The sequence below is a fragment of the Macrobrachium nipponense genome, chromosome 1 (assembly GCF_015104395.2).
Source record: "Macrobrachium nipponense isolate FS-2020 chromosome 1, ASM1510439v2, whole genome shotgun sequence".
NCBI lineage: Eukaryota > Metazoa > Arthropoda > Malacostraca > Decapoda > Palaemonidae > Macrobrachium > Macrobrachium nipponense.
The window spans coordinates 157,720,915-157,735,121 of NC_087200.1; the positions used below are offsets into that span (position 1 = coordinate 157,720,915).

The following is a 14,207-nucleotide window of genomic DNA, read 5'->3' on the forward strand; positions in this document are numbered from 1 at the left end:
GTTTACTATTGAAGGTTCCAATTAAAAATCTTAAGAAAACTTCCAATCGGTATTTTGATGGCTAATTTTACTACGTGAAAACCTATAACCCTGGCTTACTGGGAATATGTTCATTATTCGCTTTTTATATTGAACCTCTCTTATTCTTTATATTAGGATCTGAAATGGTCCTCATCAGTGAATTGGGGATATCAACAAGATGTTTCGCTATTTCGACAGTGTGTGTTGCATAGTCAACCGAACTATTGTTGGCCTGATAGGACTATCTCATGCCTTTTTAGAAGTCCCTACATATAAGGTTATGCTGGCAAACACACAAGACTCTTTCTTTAATCAAGAGTTCACTTCCCTTTAGCTGGTCTTTGACTTTATATTGCTGAAACTATATTCGCAGTGTCCGGGAGATTTTTAATTCTTTGCTTTTGCTTTCATTACTCAAAATGTAGCACGACTCAAAACACTCCAATCATACCAGTCACTAACGCTAACAATTTTACCACTTCAATCAATGCGCCCCACATCTCTCTCCTTTCTCTCAACGGTGTCAACCTTTTTCCTTTCATTTGCGTTCTACCAGTCCCTTCATATATTCTGGATTTGGCTTCCATAGCTACTAGAAGTCTGCGCCCAACCTCTTGCATCTACCTTGCCGCCTTTTTGCTTCACCCGTCCTGTGACTCACATCTCTCATCTCTCGGTCAACCTCTTCTATTCTTTCACCCTCTGTATTAACATTCAGTGCTCCGTCTTCTTGGCTTCCATGTAATCTCGTATCCTGAATCATGCTCACACAGCGTTGCCATTCTTCTCTTGCAAATAATTTCGATCTTTTGTTGATATCTGCACTCTCGCTTCATTGTCCACAACCAGTGCTGTATCATCATCAAACATCAGACAGTCGATATTTCATTTATTATTCATTTTTAGCCCAACACTGCATCTATTTCTATGTAGAAATCCTTTCTTTGAGTTATCACTGTCACTCCATCTATAGCTATCGATGAGACATATCAACTCATTGTTTCTCTATCGATTCTGTCTTAAGTGTTTTCCAATCCTTTGTATGTCAAATGCAATTTTTTACCATTTGAAACTTCTCTCATATTTTTTTTCATAAAAAACACTTTTTTTCCACACACCCTCTACCTTGTCTAAAACTACGTTATTCTTCCGCTATCAGTCCCAGTGTCATCTGTCTTATTTTCTCTGCTGAATTTCTATCGTTCACCCTCCTTGGTATACTAAGTAATATTGGGCTTTACAACTCTCATATTCATCTATATTTCGTGCATTGGCATTGTATAGTAGAAAAAGGGATTCCTCATAGCCAGTCCTTCATAACCTCCCCCTCATCCAGATATACCACAGAAACCCTGGTCAGCCAGTCAGTCGCCCTACCATTCTTAATTCACTCCTAGCTACTCTGTTCTTACTCTTGCATACCTGCACTTGAGAGCTTATTGCTGTGTAATTGCTGCCAAAGTTTTTATTTTATTTTTATTAAACATTTTATTTCCCAATGAAACCAGTTTTTGTTATTATTCCTTCTTCCAAACCATCTGTTCTCACAAACGCTCCCTGGTGTCCCTTGTATCGTATCATGGTAATTAACAAACACCTAATTTACTCCTTCCACCCCTCCATCTATATCCATAGAGCAGATTAATCCTTTCCGCTACTTATCAAACTCGAGGCCTTAAAAACAGATGAAGCACTTTGTATCTATCTGAACTTTTAACTCAGTCAAAAAATGATCCAGCTACTTCTCATCTCACCAATGCATCAGTCATTATACTTCCCATCCACGTTCCACTAACAATATGTAGCAAACACTTTTACTTTCAACTTTTTCTTTTCCAAGAGTACTTGTTAATACTCCTTTCTGGAAATCACTTTCGAGCAATTAAGCTCATTCTCAGTACACTTCTCATCTTTCATATTCTCCAAACTCAGCAAGGCGCAGATTCAGACTCGAAAAGATTCCTAAACCATATTTACTCTACTTATTGCATTGTTTTCGTCGGCCATACTCAATCTTATCCACACAATCCTAGAACTAGCTCATCTGCATTTAACCCCGGCCCTGAGTCCCCCTTAAACTACAATTGCTACCCTTTCCCTACCTCTGTCTTTCCACTACCTGAGCCACAGTCATTAATTTTCCTGTTATTGCACCTACTACATATCACCGTTGTCTCATTCATACCTTGACACCAGGCTTTCGCTAGCGAACCTCGAGGAAATCAGCTGTCATGTAGTTCTTCTAGTCAGTGCAACACATACACGCACAGACTTTGGATTTTATTCCCTTTGTTTATTGTTTGATATGAGGCTGCAAACTCCATGCACTTTGATATAGACATATAAACAAGGTATGATCCGACCTCCAGCTTACTCGGAGTGCGCGTAAGATATTCCGCTGATACATAAGTTGGAAACTTTATATTCCTAACCTAACGTGAAGTGGTCTTCTTAATTAATAATCGTAATTAGTACTACTCAAAATAATCGAACAGGAATATGACCTCTAAATTTAGTACATCAAATAAATTAAAACGTGCTAAAATCTACGGACAGATAGACCATTGTTTCACCAACTAAAATTAAAAAAAATATGAAATATTTTATTTACAAATAAGTTTCCTGTACTGCTTGATGTGCACGTAATTTATTATGTACATCTTCATTCTAATAAATAAATCATAAATATCCTATCGTAAATTCCTGTATCATTAACTCTAAGTGAAACCTCCTTTCAGACCTTTTTAGGTCCTTCCATAGACCTTTCTTTCCCCCCAACAACAATAACAAAGTAGCTCGTAGGCTTACTACCCTAGTAAGCGAAAATAGGTAAACATTTAGTCATATCGTCTCGTAGCGTTGTGATGATCTTTGACACATTCAGAAGAATGTACCTACGGTAGTAGGACCCACGATTTCACTTATCTGAAATTTCGTCCATAGGGGATCAACAGTCATAGAAGTGCACTTCACTATCTAGTTTCTTGTTTTGCGCGAAGACAATATGCCACGTAATGATATCACAGAGTTGAAATTATATTTGATTCAGCGTAATTTGGTAGTTGTGTCAATAATGAGTAATATACGTATATATATATATATATATATTATATATATATATATATATATATATATATATATATATATCGAGCTACAATGTCCTTTGATATCTAATTCGCTCTACTCCGAATTAATTAATATTCATATATGCTTAACCGAAGGGGAATTTTTTCTCGATAATAGACTTGCCTGGATCGGACGCGGTAGTGTAGTAGGTAAAAGCTTCACTGACGTTCCTGGACTTGAAAGGATCCTGGGTTCGCGTCCCGATCCAGGCAAGTCTATTATCGAGTAAAAATTCCCCTTCGGTTAAGCATATATGAAAATATTATTAAACCGAGGTTAGAGCGAATTAGATATTAAAGGACATTGTAGCTCGATATATGTATATGAATCACGGAAAAGTGTATGACTTATATATATATATATATATATATATATATATATATATATATATATATATATATATATATATACATCGAGCTACAAATGTCCTTTAATATCTAATTCACTCTTCCTCGGAATTATTGTATTTTCATATATGCTTAACCCATGGGAAATTTTTTATTAGGCGTATAATAGCATTGTCGGCGCCCGGTCGCGAACCCACCAACAATTCTATTATCGCCTAATAAAATTCCCCATCGGTTAAGCATATATAAAAATATATTAATTCCGAGTAGAGTGAATTAGATATTAAAGGACATTTTGTAGCTCGATGTATGTATATGAATCACGGTAATGTGATATGACACATATATATATACATATATACATAAATTACATGAACTCGTATATATTATATAAGTGTATATAAATACACACATACACGTCGGTATGTGTATGTGTGTTTGCGCAGCAGGGCACGTATGAATGTGTACGTAAGTGATGCAGTAGTTTTCTCAAGTCCTCGCTTCCGTTTTCTCAGAGAAGCCAAAGCCCCTTGTATTGCCGTTTGGATGTTATAGATTTTCCTGAAAAAGAGTGATCACCTTCCCCATCACCCCAGCAGTCTACAGAGCGAGTTCCCAGAGACCAGCTTTTTCACCCCATCACAGCAGGTGACCAATTTGGGGGCTTCTTGCGTCATTGCCACAGTGTACCAACCAGTGGTATATGTACACCAACAACTCGTCTGCCAATTCCCCAATTGCCAAAAAATCTTCAGAAAATGGCATGGCTTGTGGAATGTCCTTATATATGTTGTTGACTGACGTAGTATATTGCGTGGTGGATTCCTATACAATGTATGGTTATATATCTCCCTTGCACATTCTTTTTAAGTAGAGATTATGCTAAGTATTTCTATTTCTGCTTTATATTCATGTAATGTAGGCTGTTGTCTTAAGCATTGGTAACACGAATTTGACCTTTTGATTTGGTCTAGTCTGTATGTATGTAACGACTATTACCTTGTGATTATGTGACAGGATCTGATCCAGGAATATGTTTCTAATTATATTTTTAAAATCAGTCTTACCACATTTTGACTTCTACTACTTTTTTTTTCATCGTGGAATTTTGAGATATCCATTCGTCTTCTCCTTTGTAATTATGGGGAAAATTTACACTGGTTTAAAAAACATGTTATCCATAACTCTCTCCTCTCTCTCTCTCTCTCTCTCTCTCTCTCTCTCTCATTTTTATAATTTTCTGTCAAAATATACGAGACTTTGGAAATGTGCCTAGCGGAATGACTTCCGCTTGGCAAATGGCACCCGATGGGGTTGCGTCAGAACACAAGTGGGTGATAACTACGTTGAATTTAGACGAATTTCTGTGAATTTTGCAGATTGATTTTAAGTATTATCGTTAGCTTTCGGTCTGCTTCAGTTTGTAAGATCTTTCTCTTTTCTGGTCAGCTATGTGTTGGAGGTTGATTCTGTTCCGGTTCTGCATTGTTGATTTTTTGAAAAATGTTTATAGCAATGAAATTGAACGGGTTTGCATTCCCAAATCAGTGTTGGTCAAAGTAAAAGAAGTGTCAGTGGATCATCAGGAATCCATCCTTAAGACGACTAACCTGCTTCTTAAACACAGACAAGTTAAATGAGACAAAAACTCAAAGGGAGAGAAAAAACAAAAGACCGACTCGTTTGCTCTAGTGCCTTATTTCAACTCGCGTTGTTTTTATGATTGTTATTTTGTAGGAGGACTGCGCAAAAATTATAACAGAACGGAAATATTTTACATGGACCTTTGTCTACATGAATAGAACCGCTGAGCTTTTTTTTTTTTTTTTTTTTTTTTTTTACTTTTTTTTTTTTGAAGTGGTGGTGTTTGTTTGCCTCCCTTCGGCTAGATCTGGTAGAAGTAAGTTTCAACCTTGATGAAGCATGTGGTTTCATGATTTATGTCTTGTTTAATTTTTTTCCAAGCATTAGACTGTCCACAGTCTCTGTAAATATTTTTCCGCTAATGTTCGTCTTCTAGATGAAGCCTTGTCTGCAAAAGATATTTCTGCGCCATTTTGTAATTATAAATTACACTACCGTGATAAGATTGTGTTTTCAAAGTGTTCCTTCCGAGTGGCTACTGTGCATACGTGGAATTTCAAGTTCTTGGAGTCTTAGCTCATTCCTAAGTATTTTTAGCCTTTGCCCTCATTCCAAGTGAGAGAGAGAGAGAGAGAGAGAGAGAGAGAGAGAGAGAGAGGAGAGAGACGAGAGAGAGAAGAGAGAGAGAATTTTTACTCTTTCGTTTGTTATATTATATCTTAGAGACAGGCACATGGATAAAGTATGAGAAATCCTGATTAATTGTGGTCACATAAGCCGTTGTATAGTGTTACCTTGGTGGTACGAGTAAGATTGACAGGAACAACATTCCGATTTTTATATCTTTTTTTGGCCTTAAAGAATTAAGAATCTGGCCGAAGAACATGTACAAAATCTGCCAGGACTAGTTTATATTGTCCTTTGACCTTTCAGAGCTCTCGAATTTTGATTGATCATTGTTTTGCTGAGCTGCCGTTTACAAAAGTATAGAGCATAATCTCCTGTTGCCCGGAAAATGATGAGTGTTGAAAGAAGATTGGTTTGGTTGAGGCCTCTCGCGTAGCTTTTGCTCATATTATTATTATTATTATTATTATTATTATTATTATTATTATTATTATTTTTTATTGTGCTCTATCACAGTCCTCCAATTCGACTGGGTGGTATTTATAGTGTGGGGTTCCGGGTTGCATCCTGCCTCCTTAGGTAGTCCATCACTTTTCTTAATATGTTTGCCGTTTCTAGGATCACACTCTTCTGCATGAGTCCTGGAGCTACTTCAGCATCTAGTTTTTCTAGTATCCTTTTCAGGGATCTTGGGATCGTGCCTAGTGCTCCTATGATTATGGTACGATTTCCACTGGCATATCCCATATCCTTCTTATTTCTATTTTCAGATCTTGATACTTATCCATTTTTTCCCTCTCTTTCTCTTCAACTCTGGTGTCCCATGGTATTGCGACATCAGTGAGTGATACTTTCTTCTTGACTTTGTCAATCAACGTCACGTCTGGTCTGTTTGCACGTATCACCCTATCCGTTCTGATACCATAGTCCCACAGGATCTTTGCCTGATCGTTTTCTATCACTCCCTCAGGTTGGTGGTCATACCACTTATTACTGCAAGGTAGCTGATGTTTCTTGCACAGGCTCCAGTGGAGGGCTTTTGCCACTGAATCATGCCTCTTTTTGTACTGGTTCTGTGCAAGTACCGGGCATTCGCTTGCTATGTGGTTTATGGTTTCATTTTTCGTATTGCACTTCCTACATATGGGAGAGATGTTATTTCCGTCTATCGTTCTTTGAACATATCTGGTTCTTAGGGCCTGATCTTGTGCCGCTGTTATCATTCCTTCAGTTTCCTTCTTTAGCTCTCCCCTCTGTAGCCATTGCCATGTGTCATCGCTGGCTAGTTCTTTAGTCTGTCTCATGTATTGTCCGTGCATTGGTTTGTTGTGCCAGTCCTCTGTTCTGTCTGTCATTCTCCTGTCTCTGCATATTTCTGGGTCTTCGTCTACTTTTATTAGTCCTTCTTCCCATGCACTCTATAGCCACTCGTCTTCACTGGTTTTCAGATATTGCCCCAGTGCTCTGTTCTCGATGTTGACGCAGTCCTCTATACGTAGTAGTCCTCTCCCTCCTCCCTTTCGTGTTATGTATAGTCTGTCCGTATTTGCTCTTGGGTGTAGTGCTTTGTGTATTGTCATATGTTTCCTGGTTTTCTGATCTATGCTGCGGATGTTCTGCCTTCGTCCATTCCACTATTCCTGCGCTGTATCTGATTACTGGCACTGCCCATGTGTTTATGGCTTTTATCGTATTTCCAGCATTGAGTTTGACTTGAGTATCGCCTTGAGTCTCTGCATATATTCTTTCCTGATCGTGTCCTTCATCTCTTGGGTTGGTATATCCCCTCCTTCCATTATTCCCAGGTATTTGTATCCTGTCTCATCTATGTGTTTGATGTTGCTCCCATCTGGTAGCTTTATCCCTTCAGTTCTCGTTACTTTGCCTTTTTGTATGTTGACTAAGGGCGCATTTTTCTATTCCAAACTCCATCCTGATGTTCCCAGATACAATCCTTACAGTCTGGAGTAGGGTATCTATTTCCTTGATGCTCTTACCATACAGCTTGATGTCGTCCATGAACATCAGATGATTGATTTTGTTGCCTCTTTTCTTGAGTTGGTACCCGGCATCCATCTTCTGTTAGTACTTTTGTTCATGGGAATCATGCTACTACGAAGAGTAGTGGGGACAGTGAGTCGCCCTGGAAGATCCCTCTCCTGATATTAACCTCTGCTAGTCTTATTCCAGAGCTTGTAAGTATTGTATTCCAGTTGCGCATTGTATTTTTGAGGAAGCTGATGGTGTTTTCCTCTGCCCCATATATTTTCAGGCATTCTATTAGCGATGTGTGTGGTATCATGTCGAAGGCTTAGGTTGGTTTTCCTTCTCCTAGTTCTTCATTACCATTTTGTCTATCAGGAGCTGGTCTTTTGTGCCCCTACACTTCCTTCTGCAGCCTTTCTGTTGGTGGGGGATGGTGTTTGTCTCCTCTAGGTAGTTGTATAGCCTTTCACTGATGATACCTGTTAGTAACTTCCACATTATTGGTAGGCAGGTGATAGGCCTGTAGTTACTGGCTATATTTCCCTTACTCTTGTCTTTTTGTACTAAGGATGTTCTTCCTGTGGTCATCCATTTGGGTGCATGGTGATTTGAGATACAATGCTGGAGTTGTTCTGCTATTCGTGGGTGTAGGGTCTTGAAGTTTTTGAGCCAGTATCCATGGACTTCATCGGGACCTGGGGCTTTCCAGTTTGGCATTTTCTTTAGTTGGTGTCTGACTGTGTCTGTCGGGATCTCTGTGAATCTTTGTCTTATTCTCCCTGTTTCTTCTTCCTTGACTTCCTGGAGCCATGTTGCATGTTTGTTGTTGTTATTATTATTATTATTATTATTATTATTATTATTATTATTATTATTATTATTATTATTTTATTTATTATTTTTTTGTTTTGGTCTATCACAGTCCTCCAATCCGACTGGGTGGTATTTACAGTGTGGGGTTCCGGGTTGCATCCTGCCTCCTTAGGAGTCCATCACTTTTCTTACTATGTGTATCGTTTCTAGGATCATTTTCTTCTGCATGAGTCTTGGAGCGACTTCAGCCTCTAGTTTTTCTAGATTCCTTTTCAGGGATCTGGCATATCCCATATCCTTCTTATTTCTATTTTCAGGTCTTGATACTTATCCATTTTTTCCCTCTCTTTCTCTTCAACTCCCATGGTATTGCGACATCAATGAGTGATACTTTCTTCTTGATTTGTCAATCAACGTCACGTCTGGTCTACTTGCACGTATTATTATTATTATTATTATTATTATTATTATTATTATTATTATTATTACTGGTAATCTATTTCCACGAAGACCAAAGGGGATCAGAAGAAAAACAGAATGGTCACTGGCCTTTCATTCTTTATCTGCATCCTACACACCCACACAACACACACACACACACACACACACATACACACACACACACACACACACACACACATATATATATATATATATATATATATATATATATATATATATATATATATATCATATATAATATATATATACACACACTCATACATTGGAGCTGCAGCTCTCGAAATCATACTTGTAGGCGTCCAGGGAAAGACATTCGATACAATTGAAGGTTTATTACTAATGCCGACGTTTCACAACTACATTGTTGCATCTTCAAGGCTGAAATACAGCGAGTTGACTCTTAATAATTAATCATAAAAACATTTATCATAATATATCACTAAATTCACTACAGTATCATATTTTTCTTATTACTGGACTTGCATTAACACACTTCCTGGATATTAAAGAGTTTTCGTTGTATCCTTCCCCTCTTCCTTTCCAGCCCTTGCCAATTATATGTTTTAGCCCACAATAACCTCTCCCATTCTCCCGAAACAACCGGACTACCTCAACTCTAGGTAATTCATCTTTTCTCGTATGCGTACCTTTTCTCCTCACATTCATCTTATGATTATGCTTTTTACCGTAGCAGCTCTCCTTGCTGTGCACAAGAAAAGCAAAAATGATACTGTATGAGGCTAGCAGAAGGGGAACGAAGTTTTGACAGAGCCCATTCACTAGTTATCGAAGTTACAAAATGCAGAGTACAATGCGTACACTAATGACTCCAGAAAGTGTGAAAGCCTCCTAGTATGAACTGCGTTGGACACTAATGGTCGTCCCAGTTATGGATAGCAATGTCACCTATGGAATCTGATCCCCTTTGGTCATCGTGGAAATAGATTACCAGTAATAATAATAATGATAATAATAATAATAGCCTCTTCGTACAATCTGTGCTGGAAGTAGAATGGCTGCAGACTTTGGGATTATCTATAGTTAATAGAGAAACGTCTTGACCTGTGAAGATCATATTTTCTTTTTGCAATTTGTGGAAAATTTTCGTTTTGGATTGTTGCCTTTCAACCAGTTTTTGGTTGCACACCCAAATATAGGGTGGATCTCCGGAAAATCTCCAGCCCTGATGGAGACCGTAAGTTAACAGATGAAACAACTGTCGGTTTTGGAACGAATAAACTGAGTACATAGTAGAGTAGTTATTGTTTACCCTTCTGCTTTGAGGATTAGAGGAAGTAAAAAAACTCATGAATTTCTTGCCAGAAAGTTGTTGATGCCACGTGTTTATGAGCTTTCGACGTAAATAAAAGACATACCGAGCATAGAAAACCAGATATTTTATTTTTGAAAGTTTTGCTCAGAGAGGAAATGATCTTTAAAGGTCATAGCATTTCGTTTTTATGCGTATTTTGTTTTTTCCGTTTTATTATTAGCCACGGAACTCTTATTTTCTTGTAACGAGCATTTTGATAGAAGCCTATTGGCTTGTATCTGTAAACATTCCGCCCGCAGCTACTCCTTCGAAATCTTTTCTTTTACGAATCTGGCACCATCTCTCTCTCTCTCTCTCTCTCTCTCTCTCTCTCTCTCTCTCTCTCTCTCTCTCTCTCACACAGATTATATATGTGTGTATATATATATATATATATATATATATATATATATATATATATATATATATATATATATATATATATATTATCTCAAATAGCCGTCCACCACCAAAAACTACTAATGGTATGAAAAAAACAATACAATGCGAAATCAGTGTATGTATGTATGTATAGCATGTATATGATTGTCGCCATACTTAAACCCCACCCCTCCCAAATCCATCCAGGTTTCATTGGATAAACACTGATGCTGAAGCTGAAGTGAAGGGAAAGGCGTGGAACTAGTAGCCTCAACCTTAGACTTGCTTAAAAACCGAAAGGTTGTAGCAATCTGTCCTCACTTCCTTCATAAAGGAAAAGTCGTATGGCATGTGTGTGTGTATTTTCAAGTGTATGAGTTTGGGTTAAAAGTATTTGATTATGTGTTGAGAGTAATCCTGATTTTATTGCCTACGTTTTCCGTTGTTGAAGCAGAATGGCGTCTTATGAGAGAAGTCGGATCGGGGATTATTCACTCTTATTATTAACCAACCAGAGGCCACGAGTCGATGTTTACACCGTCTATCCTCGGTTGTCGTGACAGCCAAGTTTACCGGTTGCCTCTTGGGCGGCCAAAAGTGACGTTTTGTTATTTTCGCTTGTGGTCGATTTGAAATCTCGTTATTTTGTGGATAATGTCCGTTATGTTGTGGGAGGCATCACAGGTGAAAGAAGATACCATAATACTTATATTGCTGTGGAATTTTGAGCGAAGATAATTTTCATTCACAGACACACAATTATATATTATGATATATATATATATATATATATATATATATAATATATACATATATATATATATATAATATATACTGTGGTGTAGTGTATAATGCATTGCTGTCGTTTTATGAGATTTTTTTTTATATACATAAAGTCATAGTTGCTTCTAATTCATTTTTAAATTCAGGGGGTTATTTTAGTATACTGTACTAACTCCAGATCATGAAGTATTATTGTTTGTATTATTACCACGAGATTAAGATTTTTGCCTAATTTCTGTACACTTGAGGATGCCTTTTTTTTTTATACTACTCTCTTTTCCCTTACTGCCGTCATCAGTAAGAAATTCAGTGACATTGGAATATGCAGCTGAATGTCAGACAAAAACTGGCCGATGTTCTTATTGGAAAAGCCAGCTGGGAAGCAGGAATAATTTTATTCAGGAATGAAATATTCAGCAGGGAAATCCATGATTCAGGCAGGGGTCCGTCTTCCTGTGTTGGGTCTGGTATGAATCTGTGGTCAGGTTCGGACGGGGTTCTTCGTCTTGTATTTCGTCTGGAATGCGGGTATTAGTAGTATTACTGCTTCTTGGTTCTGTTTACATGTTTCGATCACCTCGTTAGACATCTTCAGGATGAGTTTGCGGAGGAACTGGAGAAACGGGTCGATTGTGGCGGTATTTATAGCAGTCCTACACAGGGGGCTGAATTCTCATGAGCTCATGAGCTGTCTCGTTGCAGTTGTTACTGGGTTTCTCCTGTGCGAGTGGCATAGTACATCTGGGAATGATCACTGGAATCCCTTCCATTCAGACGTTCCTGATTGGCTGGCTCGTTCTGGGGGCCACTCCCCCCGAGACCTGCTCAGCCAATGAGATTTCAGCCTTCCCTTTGAAGGATTGCTATAGATACCGCCACACTCGACCCGTTTTTCCAGTTCCTTCACAAACTCGTCCTGAAAATGACCAGCGAGGTGGTCGAAACACGTATTTGGTACAAGAAGTAGTAATAACAGCATTCCAGGAAAAGAACCCCAACCGAACCTGACCACGGATTCACACCAGACTGAACACCAGGTGACGGAACCCTGCCTGAATCACCGATTTCCCCGCTGAATATTTTATTCCTGAATAAAAATATTCCTAGCTACCCAGCTGTACTGTTTCCAATATGAACCTCGGCCAGTTATTGTCTGACATGGCAGAGCCAGAAAAGCGAATAATAATAAAAAAAAAAGCCTATACAAGATTAATTCGTTGAATACAGCCATTTGATCATGACCTCCATAGGCACTCTACTAGCCTGTCTAAGTAGCACGGAAAAAGCCGTTATTCGAAAAATAGAGAAGAATCTCTACAAGTGCAAGGCTGCTGAAGTAGCCATTACTTTATTAAAGTATGCTTGAGAGAGGGTCTGCTTCGTAAGTACAATGATAATAATAATAATAATAATAATAATAATAATAATAATAATAATAATAATATGTATTTTGGTAGAAGACCCTCTTTTTAGGCAAATACTGTTAAATAGGATGGCAGAATTAAGCGAGTTGATTTTATATATTGTTTTTTCTATTTTCCTTACAATTCGCTTCTCAGGCTCAGCGATGTTTCTGAGTAACTGGCCAATATTCATATTGGGAATTTTCAAAAAATTGTAAATGCTGAAGGAATCTTTTATTAGAACAGGATATCAGGTCCAGGTCAAGCAGGGGTCGTCGTCAGTGCCGGTATTATTCCGTAAGCGTAGTTCAGTTCGGGCCAGGGTCGTCTTTGGATTAAGGGCTGGTGTTGGTGCTGGTATAGCTGGTATTACGTGACGTTTCGACCTTCTCATAGGTCATCTTCGGACGAGTCGGTTGAAGAGACTGTAGCAAGAAAGTTTGCGGAACGGTATTTATAGCGGCACGGACCTAGAGTTGCATTCTCATTGGTTGGGCCGGTCTTGGGTGAAGCCGTGGATCAGCGAGATCAACTTATTCGTATTATATATATATATAGCAAACTTACCCATCTACGATGGTGATAAAAATACGGGTGAGAAAGTGAAAAATTTATATGTACTATTTGTTCAGTAATATTAAAATAAGGGCGATTTTTATACATACCTACTACAGAACCTCTTTTGTACACAATATTATCAGTTTTGTCCACAACTTAATTTCAAGTTGGCAGAGTCAGTTGCTCTGCTCATCGCCACATACAGTTGGCCATGCGTGAACATGGGTGACGGCAGAAACACACCAACACGATCCAAAGTCTGGCCCTGCGACTTGTTTGCAGTGAATGAGAAGGCCAGGTTGATGAGAAACTGCCTTCACCGTAACTGGAACGGAAACTGGTTGTCTGAAGGCGTCAGAGGAATCCGGGGGTGAACAGACGTTTGCCGGTGTGAGGGCCCGTTGCTATCACCTGCTTTGATGATGTGGGAGTTTAGCTCCATAACAGTGTACCTTGTTCCGTTGCAATGTCCATTGGCAGGATCGAAATTCCGAAGCACATTATCGGCAGTACTTCTTCAACGTTATTTTGTGCACTGGTAGTCCCGATGGATGTAAGTTATTCAAAAATCTTGCGGATATTGATGATAATTTTCATCTTCTATTGTGTCTGAGCTGAAATATAAGTGATTTTCTCCGGGGAAGTTGTACAGAAATTATGTATGAAAAATCGTAAAGTAACTAAGTCTAAGGGAATAACCAGCCTTGTTTCACAGCCAGAAACAGCTCCGTTTCAGGGAATCCCTTCTCAACCCCACCCCCTACAAAGGATGAAACCCCATTACAAACCATTTTAGTGGTCTCC

General features: G+C 38.5%; 1 protein-coding gene across 18 annotated transcripts in view; it reads left to right on the top strand.

The window, feature by feature from the left end:
• The window catches only part of LOC135219782 (E3 ubiquitin-protein ligase lubel-like), a 238,943-nt gene that overhangs the window by 75,558 nt on the left and 149,178 nt on the right, over positions 1 to 14,207 (top strand). The gene's annotated exons all lie outside the window — the stretch shown is intronic.